This window comes from Zootoca vivipara, chromosome 2, assembly GCF_965207765.1.
Source record: "Zootoca vivipara chromosome 2, rZooViv2.hap1.1, whole genome shotgun sequence".
Taxonomy (NCBI): Eukaryota; Metazoa; Chordata; class Lepidosauria; order Squamata; family Lacertidae; genus Zootoca; species Zootoca vivipara.
The window spans coordinates 93,667,840-93,684,824 of record NC_142584.1 but is presented as its reverse complement, the minus strand read 5'-3'; the positions used below and the strand labels follow the sequence as shown (position 1 = coordinate 93,684,824).

The 16,985-nt window shown below is 41.0% G+C and overlaps 1 protein-coding gene across 30 annotated transcripts in view; it reads right to left on the bottom strand.

The window, feature by feature from the left end:
• The window catches only part of FOXP1 (forkhead box P1), a 544,444-nt gene that overhangs the window by 455,129 nt on the left and 72,330 nt on the right, over positions 1-16,985 (bottom strand). For 25 of the 30 annotated variants that reach the window (XM_060271340.2, XM_088662398.1, XM_088662407.1 and 22 more), the window contains one exon: positions 13,862-13,986. The exons of 3 other annotated variants lie outside the window; for them this stretch is intronic. The gene's annotated coding sequence lies outside the window, so the exon portion shown is untranslated. Of the gene's footprint in view, positions 1-13,861; positions 13,987-16,985 lie in introns of those variants that run through there. 2 more of the 30 variants (XM_088662396.1, XM_088662395.1) reach the window with 1 other exon arrangement.

Sequence of the window (16,985 nt, the reverse complement as noted above, 5' to 3'; positions counted from 1 at the left end):
ATAGGATGTAATATTTTAGCTAGCAATACATTATTTCTTTTTCAAAGAATCATAGAATCTTAGAGTTGGAAGAGACTCCTAGGGTCATCTAGTCCAACCCCCTGCAGTGCAGGTATCTCAGCTAAGGCCTGCATGACAGATAGCCATCCAACCTGTGTTTTAAAACCTCCAAGGAAGGAGAATTCACCACTTCTCGTGGGAGTCTGTTCCACTGCTGAACAGCTCTTACTGTCAAAAAGTTTTTCCAAATGTTTTGTCAGAATCGCCTTTCTTGCAACTTGAAGCCATTGGTTTGAGTCCTACCGCCCAGAGCAGGAGAAAACAAGCATGCTCCTCCCTTCATGTGACAGCTCTTAAGCCATTTGAACATGGCTATCGTATCATGTATCATTATCAGTCTCCTCTTTTCCAGGCTAAACACACCCAGCTCCTTCAAGCACTCCCCATAAGGCTTAGTTTCCAGACCCCTGAACATCTTGGTTGCCTTCCTTTGCACATGTTCCAGCTTGTCAACATCTTTTTTGTATTATTATTTCATTTTTAATGGTACAGCATCAACATAACCTTGACACATTAGTCACCTTAGTAACAAACAAGTGTACTATATTCATGCATAATTGAAATCTCAATAGGATATTCAATTTAATACATAGATAGGTTAAAATGAATTTAAATAGATAGTATTTCAACGGGATAAAATCCTGCATTGAACAGCTTAATGTTACTGCAAAATGGAAACAAGAATGCCACTTTTGAGGAGTCCAGTTTAAAATTGAAAACCTGGGAGATTCCACAGCCAAAATATAAAATATTCGTGTAAAAATTATATACCAATTATAACAGTAACCAGATTCTACTATCACTGGTTACTATTATAACCTTAAATTACCTGAGTGTTCTATTGTCACCACTGTGTCACAATTTCTCTCTCTCTCTCTCTCTCTCACACACACACACAGTATTACAGATTAGGAGCAGGTGGCTTGTTAGGTTACTTTTCTGTAAGGAAAGGACTATCATACGCAGATCTGGTCTAATCTATATAGAAGCATTGCTGGGAGTGAACTGAAACTATTCATCAGATGGTTTAGATAAGATCAGAAAAAGCTTAGATCAGGCATCCCCAAACTTCGGCCCTCCAGATGTTTTGGACTACAATTCCCATCTTCCCCGACCACTGGTCCTGTTAGCTAGGGATCATGGGAGTTGTAGGCCAAAACATCTGGAGGGCCGCAGTTTGGGGATGCCTGGTTTAGATCCTTCTTTGCTAAGCTGCTGCCCTCCAGATGTTTTGAACTACAACTCCCATCAGCCCCAGACGGCACAGCCCTGTTCCTTTCAGCTCCTCACCCCAAATATCTCTTTGAATTCCTTTGGAACTTGAAAATAAGAATGAAAACTTGGCATAAAAAGTCTCCAAAAGAGAAAACCTGCTACACAGCTCATACTTCTGAAAAGGTTGCATTCTGAGCTTTTTATTATCAACTAGCTGGCCCTGCCACGCGTTGATGTGGCTTTCTGTGTTAAATGGACCTTTTCCTGTTAAATGGACCTTCAGAGTCTCCTTTCAGAGTCCCCTCACCTTCAGAGTCCCCCTTCGTTTTGCATACAATCATTCCCCCCAATACGTGTGTTCTGTAAAATTTTGCCCTGTCCCAACCCAGACACCCCTACCCACGCGTGTTATGTGAAATCCCCCCGCCCCAACACATTTATCCTACCCAAAGGTACGGCCCTGTAAAAGGCCCATATTTAGTTCGTTGTTGCCTGTGGCCTAGTCAGTTCTTCCGGCTGGGCAATGCTGCGGCCTAGTCAGTTTTCCCAGCTGGGCAATGTTGCAGCCTAGTCAGTTGTCCCGGCTGGGCAATGCTGTGGCCTAGTCAGTTCTCCCGGTTGGGCAATGCTGCGGCCTAGTCAGTTTCCCCAGCTGGACAATGGTGCAACCTAGTCAGTTTTCCCGGCTGGGCAATGCTGTGGCCTATTCAGTCTGCTGGGCCGTACTGGGCCTTGTTGCTGCAAAAGGCCTGTTTTCAGTTGGTTGCTGTGGAATTTTGTGATGTCACCAATTGTCCGCAGCCAATGGAGAAGCTGCTTCTCCGTTATTTTCCCCAGCATGCACTTTTGGCTGAGTGGTGTGTTCTGGAACAGGGCTTTTGGGTTTTTTTAAGGGGCCCAGGTGTGACATCTGTCTTTGAAAACGGTATGGGCTTGCTCTCATATTTGCATGCGGCATTGTGTCAAAATTTGAACGCAATCAGTCAAGCAGTTTTGGTGAAACGTGGATACTAACGGACATGGCCAGTTTACATATATATATATATATATATATATATATATATATATATATATATATATATATGTTTGTTTTGGGGAATATAGTAATAGAAGAAGTGCCCTACCAATGGCTTTTCTAGTCCAGCATCCTATTTCTTATAGTGGCCGACCAGATGCTTCAAGCAGGACATGTGTGTCATAGCTCTCTTCTGCCATTGTTCTTCAGCACAGGTAGTCAGAGGCACATTACCTCTCAGCCTGGAGGTACAATCCTTCAGTCGAGGTCTTCTACCACCGACATTTAGAGGGCAAACATGTAAACCAGGGCCTCTGCTGAAATTGTTCAAACGAAACAGGCACAAAATAGCCTACTAGCCACAGATATTGGTAATGCATCCTTTAAAAAAAATTGCATTCTTCTGCAATCTAAAAACTGACTTTTGCAAGACAAGGCATCGACTCTTGAGCAGAGGTAGTGTGAGGGAACTGTGCAAAGGGGCAGTTACCAAAAGTCCATGCTGCCAACCTAACCAGGAAGCACAAAAAAACAAATCTTCAACATGTGGTGCACAATGTTGCTGTTGCCATGGCAAATATTCATGTTTCAAGAGAAGTGTTAAATCTTGTATCAGAAGTCAAATTGGCTGCCAAGACACATTTTCACAAGTAAGGGAATTTTTGTCTTTTCAGAATGGAACCATTTTTCAGTTGACACTGACTTTTCCCTAAAATAAATTCCTCAGTAACTAAGTCAATCACACTTGACTGAGTCCCCCCCCCACCCCAAAAAAATGAATTAGTCTATTCCACTACAGAATTGTCAACAGTTTTGTGTGTGTGCATGCAAATGCCTTAAGAGTTATTTAGAAAACCCAATACTCCAATGCTAATAAATATTTAAACAGCTACCTCAAAAAAGACCTTAATTACAGCACTGAAAGTCATTCAGATTCCAATAAGAGAAGGAAGACAAAGAGTTGACTTTCCCTGTCCAAGTTCCTTCCACAAATGTAAGATTCAGTTTCCACCACAAACATATGGCCATACAGCCACGAATCTAAAACTCAGAATGAGAGAGACCAAAAAAGAACATAAAAAAGGAAGCCAACTGTTTTGCAGATTTCTGGTCAATTTGTATCTGTGAGGAACAAACTTTAAATGTACAATGTTTCAAAAGAAAAATATTGATGATTACTGCATAGTAAGATTACAATCTCCTTTGTGTCAAGATAGTACTATAATTATTGATCCAATGGGAAACTTGCTTGAGTGGAATGCACTTCTGATTAGGAGTGATTACTGCCAATTCCCATCACCACAGACGCAGTCCACCATGCTACTGTGAATACTATTCCAGACGTTTCCCCCTGTTTTGCAGGAGTGGCCTTTTAAGTGTCCAAGGAGCGCAGTGGGAAGGGGGTAAAAGAGCCCCATTGTTCGTAGGACCCAAATCAAAGGACTGGGTCCACAGTAAGCTAGTCCTATTTAGATCTTATTTAAATCAATGTGAAAATTAAGTCAAAGCTAAGTGATATCCTGTCAATGTCAATGGGAACTAAACTCCATTCACTTTTCAATTATGTTTTATTTAACCACAGACAAAAACAAAATCTATAATCCCTGAGTAGAAACCATAAAATGTGACACCAGGTGGCGATGGTGAGCTATGACAAACTCAAAATGTTTTTCAAAATGTTTTTTTAAAGCATTTTCACAGCGTTTTTTTTTAGATCCTTGTAGATTCCACCTTAGGGACCCAGGTGGCGCTGTGGTTAAACCACTGAGCCTAGGGCTTGCTGATCAGAAGGTCGGCGGTTCGAATCCCTGTGACGGGGTGAGCTCCCGTTGCTTGGTCCCAGCTTCTGCCAACCTAGCAGTTCGAAAGCACGTCAAAATGCAAGTAGATAAATAGGAACCGCTACAGCGGGAAGGTAAACGGCGTTTCCATGTGCTGCTCTGGTTTGCCAGAAGTGGCTTTGTCATGCTGGCCACATGACCTGGAAGCTATACGCCGGCTCCCTCGGCCAATAATGCGAGATGAGCGCGCAACCCCAGAGTCGGTCACGACTGGACCTAATGGTCAGGGGTCCCTTTACCTTTACCTTAGATTCCACCTTAGATTTCTAGTCTATGTGAAACTTTCTGTACAGTGCTCTCAGCTAGCAGGTTTCCCCTCTCTGATTTCTAGTAATAAATGCTTTTAAAAAAACTTTATCTCACAAAGCACAACAAATCTCTATATCATTCTGTCCATTTTGGTCCATTTCATCCTTCCTTAATTATAGCAAATTGCTTATTAAAATACTTGAATCTCAACCAAAAGACTTCACTTATTTTCTTTTAAATTATATATCTTATTTTCCCCCTTTCTTGCCTCTCCTGGGACCACATTTTGTATTGTAGTGTACTGTAGCCGTGTGTTGTTGTTTTCTTTAATTTGAATCAAGCAATTGAGCAGAATCCCTGTATTGCAACGAAGAGTCAGAATTTGTCCAGCTTAGACAGGATAAGGCCAAGGCCTAATTTACAACAGTATGCTTTGGAGAGTCAACACACAGCCCAATCATCTGAGATATAACCTTAGCCTAATACTTGACTAATTCAGGTGGGCTAAAATAAAGCCCAAATTAACTTGCAGTTTGTAAAAATGTTCAGATCCAACATCTTCCCAACCTAGCCAGGATGGAAGCTCAGACCTACCTACCTTCAATCTGTGAATGGATCTAGCTCAGAAGGGATATAGAATCATAGAATCATAGAGTTGGAAGAGACCACAAGGGCCATCCAGTCCAACCCCCTGCTGAGCAGGAAACACCATCAAAGCATTCTTGACATATGCCTGTCAAGCCTCTGCTTAAAGACCTCCAAAGGAGACTCCACCACACCCCTTGGTAGCAAATTCCACTGCCGAACAGCTCTTACTGTTAGGAGGTTCTTCCTAATGTTTAGGTGGAATCTTCTTTCTTGTAGCTTGAATCCATTGCTCCGTGTCCGCTTCTCTGGAGCAGCAGAAAACAACCTTTCTCCCTCCTCTATATGACATCCTTTTATATATTTGAACATGGCTATCATATCACCCCTTAACCTTCTCTTCTCCAGGCTAAACATACCCAGCTCCCTAAGCAAACTCAGTTTGTAGGAAATTTGCTGCTCAGACTAAACAGCTGCCCACCAAGTCAGTAATAATATTAACTCCACAGAGTACTCAAACTTGGTTTTCACTTTTTCAGATTACACATTAGAAGTAACAATGGCTGCAGTGGTAGTTACTAATGGTATTACAGTTTTTACTATAGCATAGTCAAAGTTCTTTTATTACTGCAAGGAAGACAACAATACTGATGATTATCAGCAGCTATTGCATATGTACAATAATGCTTTCTTTCCCCTTTTATAAGAAAAGAAAAGAAAAAAGAATGCATATTTGCATTACCATCATAATAACTACCACAGATTGACATGATATGATTGAGTATAATGGCTTCTGTGGAACCATTATGGTCGATCAGCAAATAATATACTTTTGCAGTTGTCTAACTATATATTTGCACATGTCAGCTCTTGTATACTTCAGTGACATAATTTAAAAGAAATGTTTTTTTTAAAAAAAAACCCTGCAAGAACAAACAACGACAACACAATATACTGGGGGGGATCAGTTCTGTCTAACATACAAAACTGGGAAACGTTACATTTAAAGACAAAACGCTAAAGACAGAAAATACTTTTAACTCACTGGAAAATGTCAAGGGTCTGAAGAAAATACAACAAATAAAATAATGAATCAGTTTGAAAACCTACAAGTGGAATTATAAGGTGATGTTCAATTGTGGTGTTCCACCCACACAATGGATTTCCGCTTGGTCAAATGTGAATTCCCCTGCCACCCATACCCCCTATAGACCCCCACTGTACCCCCACAAATTGCTCTGGAGGCTTGGGGAATCCTCTACAACACATTTAGGGACATGTGGGGGGGAGGCTGCAGTGGAGAGGGGAGGAAGGAGAATTCCATTGCAGCCACTGGTTCAATGTTAGATCACACCCATAAGACATACGAGGGCTGCTACCAAAATCGAATAAAGTCTGCAAAGAAGACATACAACAAACTCTGCATTTAAAAAAATATATACCCACCAAAATCCACAAGTAAGATCCACCTGGTTCCAGCACACCCAACCCACCCCAGTTGAGTCAAATATCACCAGGCCTTTGCAGCTGTCTCTGTTGCTGTGATGCACTAATGATCTAAGTGCCCCTTTTAAAAAGGATTGACTTTGTGAATCTGGAATGGATGCCAAAAAGGCAAGGGTATGTTGAAATCTTGTGGAAAAGGTTATCACCTTCTAATTCAAAGCATGGGCCCATATTCTCAGCTTATGAAACATCAGATCGCAAATTTGTAGAATATCTTCAGAAGTAGCACTGGTGAGACATTTATACTTGAATGCTATATGGCAAGTGCCTATGACTGCTGGACAGTTTAAAAACCCTCTCAACTGTTTGAAGACCATTTAATGTTCCTGTGCAAAGAACATCCAGGACATTAGAGTCAGAATTCACAAAGGAGATTTTGCTGGCAAATAGTCCACAGCTAACTATTTCCTCATGCATTGAAATTTTAAGTAATTCTTAGGGGCTTTGTAGGAAAGGAGTATTAATGGAGGGTAGCAGTGGAAACCTATGCATTGATTCAATGAATGTGGCCCTGTATGAACATTACACATTTATGACCCATGCTTTCCTGGTTACAAAGCTCTTCAAGACCTACTTCTGAGAGAATATAACTTGGATTAAAAAGGGCAGTTTTGAGTACTGAAAGCCCCAAAGTAGCCTATATAAAATAGCCAGAAATTGAGTTCTCCTTTTCTTAATTTGGAAAATATATTTCTAAAAGCCCACTCTACCACCCGGTTAAGCAACAATGCTCTGGGTTAAGGCTGTTGGTTCCCAGTTATTTCAATGGCACTAAATTTGACTGCGAGCCAGGGTTCAGAGTATGTGGACAAAATGAGCAATACTAGCACATGCTGTCCAGGACTGACAGAAAGTATAACCCTTTGAAACCAGCTCGCCTCCAGAACAGCGGTTTTCCAAAAGGATCAGATCCACAAAACAAGGTTGAGGTAAAAAATTCAGACTCCTGAAAAATTGCTTTCTCATTTTTTCAGCACTTTTTTTGAAACAGGGTTACCTTCCAAAAGGCATAGCCTTCCACAGAGACTGGAGCTCTTAAGGGGCAATTCATATAGACTGAGAGGTGCTGGAGCTAAGTTCTGGCAAGTTCCAGCTGGTGGAAAAAAGCCCTGAATATTGGGGAGTTGGGGAGAGAAAGGCTGCTGCGGCAGCTAGAGTCAGCCCTGGTGGGCTTCTGCATGCCCATGCCATGCCCATGCCTCTTTGCTACTGCCCTCAACATCTTGGTGGTCATTTACAGACCCTACACTTCAACCCCAAGGCCCAGTCCTAGCTGCACCATTGTTCCCGAGGACGGTCATGGCTGCTCAAATGGAGAAGGAAAACGTAAATGCCCTGAGCAAAACAGAATGAACCTATAACCTATTTAACAATTGGGTACCGGTACTTCTTTCGATTTTCATGTTCCTTGCCATTCAGTGCCTCCTGTAAAAGTTCACCCTCTCTCCTTCTCTTGCTTTACTGACCGTTGGAATGCAGAAGCAGTCTTCAGCAATCAGGTACAGAAAGGGGAATAGTTGAGTCCTGTAAGTTTAATTCTTACCAGCACTTGACAAAAAGCTAAAGGTGATGCAGAACTACCTGTTGGTAGCAGGTGCTTCCCCCCTTCTCCTGCACCTTTTCAGATATAGCAGTGTGAAAACCAACCACGTTTGATAAAGAGATGGAAAATGTACAAATAAGCAGACTTGTTTCTTCTTAAAACGCTCTGCACTGTGTAGAAATTCAGAACCGTTATCTGTTGCAGACCTGTAACGCCCCTTTTTTTCTCTAAAGAGAACTTGTGCACATCTAAAACTGCAGAACCTGTTGAGAACATTTTGCTTTCAGCTCAAAAAACTTTAGCTCACTGTATTCAGCAAACAATGCACTTCAAAATATTCTATCCACCCTGCTACCTACTGCAGACAACCATATGCAGAAAGCCTGAAAAATGCTTTACAAAACCATTCCATTAAAGTACCGTTTAAAATTAGCTCTCTGTTACATCCAAATGCAAATATTGCTCTTTTGTAACAGCACAGCAATAGTCTTACATAAAGTGATTCCTGGGGATGGTATGCATTAGCGTTCCAATCCAGAAGTGTACACTCAGGACTGCCAGCCAAGCAGGCTTCTTTATTGAATGAATAATTGGAAATAGTATCATACGTGCTCCAGGAGATGCGTGTGCAGAGAAATCGGCAGAGAAAGCACTGGTCATGGGGCAGGAGTTCCATATGCATGTCGCAGAGTTCAGCATGCATAAGGCCTCTCGCATGCTATGCAAGGAAACAGGGGTGAGTTTGTCCAGTTGTGCAGTGCAAGCCAATACCATTTCAACCTTGCAATTACACATTTAACACTTTGTGCTGAGGTAGGTACAGTAACTACAATGCCACTAGAAGGTGGTGCACAGATAACCACCACATCTATACTTGTTTCTGCATCACTTCCACAATGCAGAGTCACCTTATGCCTCAGCTCCATGTTGCCTCTTATTATAACATGCACGCAAGGCAGTGACTTAGTTCGGTACACTGTTCCAAGTGGCTGCTGGATCCCAGCCACAGCACTTATTTGCTGGTGTTGTAAGGATTGGGCTGTAAGCCTTGCACAGTCTTGTATACAGGTGGCCCCCTAGCTGAACCTGGACACCTGCAAGGTATACCTGGATCCATGCTTGTTTTTAGCAAGGTTACTTCAATTAAATTTTAAAAAGCATGGGAGACAACACAAGGCTGGCAAACTGTGGCAAGCCCATCAAAGCTTTTTCTCTTGCAACCTGGTTTTTTAAAAACAGTCCTCTGGTAGAGATATGACTCGTAGTCCTTTTTTTGCCTGCCCTTAGTATAGCACAATCCCATTAGGAGCATTGCAGAACAAGTGGGAAATAATTGGTTACTTTGGGAGATGAATGAAGGGTGAGTGAAATGGGAGAGGGGACAACTGTTAATGAGAAGAGTTCCCCGCCCCCCACCCCAAATGACGAAGTCAATTTCACAGATGCAACTACTGAGAAATACTGTAAATGTATTTGTTGGGGAAAGGCTATAGAGAAACAAAACAAAGATACAAAATACATTTCTACATGTGACAAAGCAGCATTGGAACAATACAAAAGGTCTCTTTAGCTCTGTGGCATGTGATATTTTGAGGCTCTCAGCTCCTTAAGGACATGACTGTGGTGGAAATAATTCTCACAATTAATATATGTATGAAGTGACGGAGTTCACACTGCCCAGTGAATCCTAATCCACCTACAGCGCACAAACGTATCTATATAATCTGTCACCTTCAGCAGAATTCATTAAAATAATGTTATATCCCCCCTTGTTGAATGTAATTCTTTTAATTGAATTTTAATCTTACTGCATTATTTGGTAGATTTTTAATTGACATTTGTGGTAATTAATTGGTAAGCATTACAGCTTTGTCTGAAGAATTTAAAACAAAATTTGACACAGAGATTGGCTAGCCAGTGTTGGGATCTGCCTGCTGGGAACGTTTCATCATTCTTTCAGCCCATCCTGCTGATCATAGGTTAGGGGAAATGATGGACTCTTTTTTTACAGTCGAGAATTACATTACTAATATATTCCATTACCACCACGCAAATGTCATGTTAATTTCTGATCATCATCAAGTCAGACAATGGTTTCCACACTGGCAACTAGCCAATTAGTTATGTGGAAAAATATTCAGCCAATTATGTTACTTGAATTAGGTTAAGGACTCAAGAGAAAGCAAATAAATGCTTTGAAACTACTTCAGAGATAAAATGTAAGTTGACACCGTCTTCATGTGCTGTACAGGATGTTATACAGTATGATAGGCACCTGCCAACATCCATAACTGTTTATGAAATCTAGCCGTTCTTTATGATGGCAGCAAAGAGCAGCATTTCCCCCCAATATTTGGTTCATTGTGTTAGGAGGAAAACCAAAATAGCTAGGACTGAGCACACGAGGTTTATAAAACACATTAGGCAGTATATATTAAATTGCTAAAATTGCATTCCACCCCCCTCCTGAAAAAGTTTCATGAAGAAGAAGAAGAAAAAGAAGATAGAACGAAGTTTACTTGGATTGCTGTCAAAGTGCAGTACAAAGTTATAGCAGGTCATTGCCTGCCATCCACTACTGGCATCAAAGGGATCAGAGTTTGCATTCTGGAGCCAGAATTAAGGATCTACATCTTTGCTTTTGACACCATTTTAGGACACATTCTCTATTTGTAGAGATAATCACATATAAGTTAAATCATAAGGAAATTAAGCAAAGAGTCAATGGTTTTGGCACAGAATAAGTAACACTGTCTATTTGCCAAAGGACACCAAAATGGAGCAAGGAGTGGGGAAGCCAAACGCATCATTCAGATTTTCATCATACCACGTTTGTATCAGAGTAAAACCCAGGCCTCTTCCAATGTTCTGCAGGATAAAACAGTGGAGCTTTCCTATTATTTTGGGTTATAAAGCGAATGTTTACAAACACAGGGAAAGCTCTTGCCATCTTCATGTTTTTAAAAATTGTGTGTATCTACATAAATACTGGGCCTGGTGCTAAGGATCCCCCCTCCACATGTTAAGATACTGTATATTCTTGCACAGCAAGATTCCCCTTTATTCTGTTAAACAAATGAACAATGCTGAGGAAATTTTTGAGATCTGAGGAGAATACATAAAAATCCCTCTCACTGAATCTGGGTGTATATACTGGATTGCAAAGCTGCATACTTTGATTTGTCAATACAGTGGTACCTCTGGTTATGAACTTAATTCATTCCGGAGGTCTGTTCTTAACCTGAAACCGTTCTTAACTTGAGGTACCACTTTAGCTAATGGGGCCTCCCGCTGCCACCGCACCGCCACGCGATTTCCGTTCTCATCCTGAGGTAACGTTCTTAACCCGAGGTACTACTTCCAGGTTATCAGAGTCTGTAACCTGAAGCGTTTCTAACCTGAGGTGTTTGTAACCTGAGGTACCATTGCATGATGATTTAACACATAAAGATTTAAGTATAAACACATGGGATTTATGTATAACTTCCATGTAAACATATTTGCACGTGAACTTAGCAAAATCGATCTATTCAACTGTTTACTGTGTCAGCCAGTAAAACATGAAGTTATGGTAATTCATGTATAATGGCAGGGTGACTCCTGGAAAATAAAAGCATAGCCCCTTTAAAATATGTGTTAATTTTATTTTTGAATGAAAGTGGGTTTATAATAGGCAAAGAAGGTTATTGATTACATGCCAGCAATGCAAAGTTATTATTTAAAAGGAAGTTAAAGGGGGGGGGGGAATTCCATATACTTTAAGCAAACTCCTAGTTGAAAATCCTTTCTTTTCTGTTTAATCTAGAAACCAAAAACAGAGCTCAATTTTCATTCTTCTGACTAAAGAATAATTGTATTTCTTCCAGTGCGAAATATTTGATAAATAAAAAGGTAGGGCAAAATAATTATAATATGAATGATGGAATTGCTTTAGACCTAAGCCAGTAATTCAGAGGTCTGGCAGTAGCAATCACACAGGACTAATCACCAGACTGTTTGCAAAATGAAATAAGGAACGTATGAACTGCTGGAATTTTCCTGATAGTCTAACCCAGGCATCTCCAAACTGCGGCCCTCCAGATGTTTTGGCCTACAACTCCCATGATCCCTAGCTAACAGGACCAGTGGTCAGGGAAGATGGGAATTGTAGTCCAAAACATCTGGAGGGCCGAAGTTTGGGGATGCCTGGTCTAACCATGGTGAGATGATCAGGGAGTATTACATCTGTACCAGGCAATGAGATTATGGAGCAAAAGTAACTACAACAAAGTAATTCTACAGAACAATTCCTGCCACTCCCCAGAGAAGGAAGAGACCTATGGTGGTGGTAGGTGACTTCCTATGGAGGGGGACAGAGGCAGTCGTGAGTGGAAGTAACAGGATATGTGTGAGTGACTTGAGCATGTCACGTGGTATGCATACATGGAATAAAAATAATAAACTTATTTATGTGCATGTCGCCCCACCCCAGAATATTGAGGGGGCCCGTTCCCCTCCTTTAAAATTTCACGGGGGGGGGGGCTTGGCCCTCCCTAGCTGGCGCTCCTGATTCTATGAATCTACGCTCAGTGACATCATTTTGTCAGTGGGACAGAAGTATACTAAAATGATGAATATTCTGTGTTTCTTGTCTATTTTGGGACCCAAAGTATAAGATACTGAAGCTCCTATACATTCATTTTAAGTTACTATTACAAGTGAGACGTCCACAGCACTGCTGATCAACCAATTCCCAATAAGCATTAGATCTTTCTGTGCTGACTTTACATGTCAAAAAGCATTACCAACTTTCATTATGAAACTATTCTTATTCTAAAAAGTTTAATAAAATGAAATGTACTGGGAACCGCCTATAAATTACTGAGTTGCAGCTATATTTTGTCAAAATTATTAGACATTCATTATCTATTTAGCACATTTTCAGTGTTCAAACAGCTTCCAATATACTGGCTGCACTGAAATATCACACTAAACCTTGGGTTAACACAATACGAGCAAACTGTGGGGACCCTTGGGCTCTCCTATCATCACAAGGAAGAGTTTAAAAGCTTCCTCTTCCACCTTTGGTTAACCACAATTTGTCATGTGGTACCAACCGACGGACTGCGGTTAACTTTAACTATGGTTATTTAAAAGAAGCCAACTTTAAATTATGATTTCAACAGCTGGCTAGTTTAAAGTAATCATAGTTAACAATAACAAGTTTTAGAACCAGAATACATGGAAAGCTGTGTTTAACTCAAAGTGGAAGCTTCCAAACTCTAACTTATGGCAACACGGGGGAAAGGGGCAGTGAAAGGCTGAGGCTAACAGCAGCTTGTTCCCATCATGTTAAACTACGGTTGAGCATTAGGTTTGAATTCTCTGCCATCTTTACAAACCTATAAAGTAGCTTAGTTTGCACATGGGGCTATTGAAGGAAGATGGCTTATCTAAGGTCATGTGGTTTAAATTAAATTGAACAGGGAACTTGATTCACAGCTCACATTCTTAGCAATAACACTGCACCAGCTCTTCTATCACTGTTATAATACCAACAATGTTCTAGATCAGCAGTTTCCAACCTTTTCCAACCTGGGAGCCACCTTTTAATCAATTTCTCTCTTTTTTACCATATATTATTATGAGGTTGTGCTGCTGTTGCAACCCACCTTAGATGAGTTTGAAACCAGTAGGAGGCCCCAACCTGCTAATGGAAGACCAATGTTTGAGATGATTAACAAAATAAACACTATTAATGACTAAGTGGAAGGGGGGGAGTTTTGGGCTCATTTTTAAGGGTCTCTGAGTTCTTAGGAACTGAGTTTTAAATTACTGAGACTAATTACATTTACATTATTGACTTACCAGTTTTAGTTGTGGTTATTACGCATTTTCATTCATGGCTGATGAAGTTTTGGAAGGGATTGACCCCTTTTCATTTCCAGCGTATTCAGAAGCCAGATTCACTCAGGTAAGTGATTCACAGCATGCTGTAACAGGGAAAAAACTCTGGATCAGAAGAATGCTTGGTGGATTGGTTCCTCTCACAAGAAGATAATAAGCATTGCTGATGAAGGAAGGGGGGAAATGGCTGCAGTATGTACGTACTTTTATCTAACAGTCATTTTTTTCCTGTTATAAACAGAATCATTGCCTAAAACTTCATCAAAATGTATTCTAGTTTCAATATGTTCCTTTGTTAAACAGTAAAGTTACCATTACAGTAAGCTCACTATTTACGCAGGGGCTACGTTCTGGGGATCGTGCCTTAATCCCAAATCGTGTCTAGTCAAAGCACAATGGGTTAAACGGCAGGTGGGGTTGCCAAAGTCTTTTTTTATTGGATGGATTCCTGCCCCCTTCTCCTTAACACAAAGTTTTCGGTGTGAGGGAATTTTTTGAAGGCACATTCAACACACTCTCATTATTTGCTTTTATACGGCACATGTATTATAAGCTCTAATGGTAGAAACATTAGGGGAGCTCTGCTGCCTAAGGCCTATCTAGTCTGATGTCCTGTTTCCCACAGTAGCCCAACCAATGAGAAGCCCACAAATAGGATATGAGCGCAACAGCGCTCTCCTGCTTTTGTTGTCCATCTTAGAATTCCCTCCTATGTTTGATTCGACATCCCGAAATTAATGTTAGAGCCCCGCTTTTATATCGGGATGATGGGGTTCACTTATCCCCTGATGGGTATGACATTTGGCTGCGTGATGTGTCTGAGGGTTTAAAAAGTTGGTTAGGTCTCTGAGTGTTGGCGGCAAGCCATGGCTGGCTTGATTGGCGGTTAGGCTTTTGGTTGGTTAATCGGTTGGTAGAGGGGGTGGCACACAGATGCCTACCCTCACCTCTGTTTGCTCTACATAGAAGTATTCCGTTAAAGGAATCTCGGGGCTTACACTCTTGTCCTTACCATCCCGCCATTGGCGGGAATGGTGGGCCCAATTTTAAGAGCAAGAGCCTTGAGGAACATTCTTGGTGAAGGTGAGGAGGGAATGACTGGGCGCAGCCACCTCCTCACTCCCAGGTATGTTTACTTGACTTCCATTCGGAAGTCGGAGCAGGAACTGTCCAAGCGGACAGTGGTGAGTCCTGTCCTATGGTGACAGCTGATGTGAGTCCTGCCACGAGGGGCAGATGAGGTGAGTCCTGTCCTAAGGGGACAGCTGATTGAGTCCTGTCCTAGATGGACAGATGGGGATAGTCCTTCTTTAGGAAGGATGAGTGAATAACCAAAAGCCTAAGCCAACACTCGGATTAAAATTGTGTATTTAATAAAGTTGTGGCCCTAAATTATTTGCCAAAAACCCAACCATAATTCTGTTGTCAGTTGTGAGTTATTTAAGGTAATTTCTGGGAAGCCTCGACACACAAAGGAAAGGAGTAATGTTTCCTCTAAGGTCGTGCTGGATCTGCCACCCACATTTTTCTAAGCAACTGACTTGAAAATATTTGTTTTTAATTATTTTTTGTAAAATCTGCTGGTTATAACAAAAATTCATAACTTTTAAATCAATTACTCTGCTGGATTAATTGACTAAATGTTGCAGCCCTATTCAGATAGTTTCCTATCTGTGAGTGGGAATGTTTGCTTGCAGCTAATTTGGCCTAAATGTTAACAATGCAGCAAGGAAAACAGTTTGCTTATTGAAATAAATGGAAGAGTTGGAGGGCAGAAGGCCCAGCACCAATGTTCTTCCATTTTAAGGAACCTCACATACAAAGTTTGCAGCAGTAAACACCATAAAAGATGAAGCAGATACTTGTTTGTAAGTACACAACAGTATGCAGGAAAGGAAGCCATGACTACATGTTCACAGTGTGTTTACTAAACCACAACACCAAAAATTCTAGCAAGAGGGAACAAAGGTTAGTTCATCTTACCATTGTTTTAAAAAGCACCTTTATGGCAGAGTATAGGCTAGCCATGACTACAAATTACATACAGCTCAGAGACTGGAGAACAGAGGACAATAATACATTTATGTCTATGTTTTTAAATATAAGTCGCTTGGAAACCTTGGTAACAAAAATGACCAATAAATCTAAATAATAACAGTGGGTAGTTGAGGCACAAACAAGGCTTCTAATCTTTTTTAAGACTTGCAGCAAGCTGCTTTTCAACAAGCATATTTTTAAAGGCAGGCAGTTGCGGTTTTTAAAATCTATTTATGTACCGCTTGATTGCAATAAAGCCTCTAAGCTGTTTACAAAAAAAGTTGGGATTAGACAATCCAGTAGTCCCTCCAAACTCAGTATCACTCTAATGCCCATTTTACAGTTGTTCCCCGAAAATCCATGCCCAAGGAAAGAACTGAAATCACATGGAGCCCACGTATTTTATCATATAGACCATGGACTCAGGGACAGCTGCCGCATTTTACTAAAGAGCTGTTATCAAGTGATGATCAAAGGTGAACCTAAAACATTTTAGGGTCTACTGCTCTTTAATACTTCTTCTTCTTCTCCTCCTCCTCCTCCTCCTCCTCCTCCTCCTCCTCCTCCTCCTCTTCTTTGGCGATCACTCGTAGTCGAGTAAGATTGTCTTCCATAAACATGGTTTTAACAATGAGTCCGTAAGTGACTGTGGAGGCCAATTCTGGATCCACACGTCCTTCCACAGTGGGGACATTGGTTCCCAGGCGGGAGTTGATCAAGGTGTGGATTTGCCCAGCATGCCTTCCTCTTAGCATGTTTCTCCCTTGCGTCCTGAGTTTGAGTGTCTTTAAAGCCCATGACACCATTGGTAAACGCTGTTCTCCAACTGGATCACTCGCAGGCCAGTGTTTCCCAGTTGTCAGTGTTTATACTACATTTTTTTAGATTTGCCTTGAGACAGTCTTATCTCTTCAAGAAATGTTCGTTCGACTATATTATTAATATGTGTAAACAACATGTTAGGATAGCATTGCTGCTATCCACATGTGCGTAAAATGAGGCCTCTCCAGTTGAAAAACATTTTGCAGTCTAAGGGGATAAGCATACA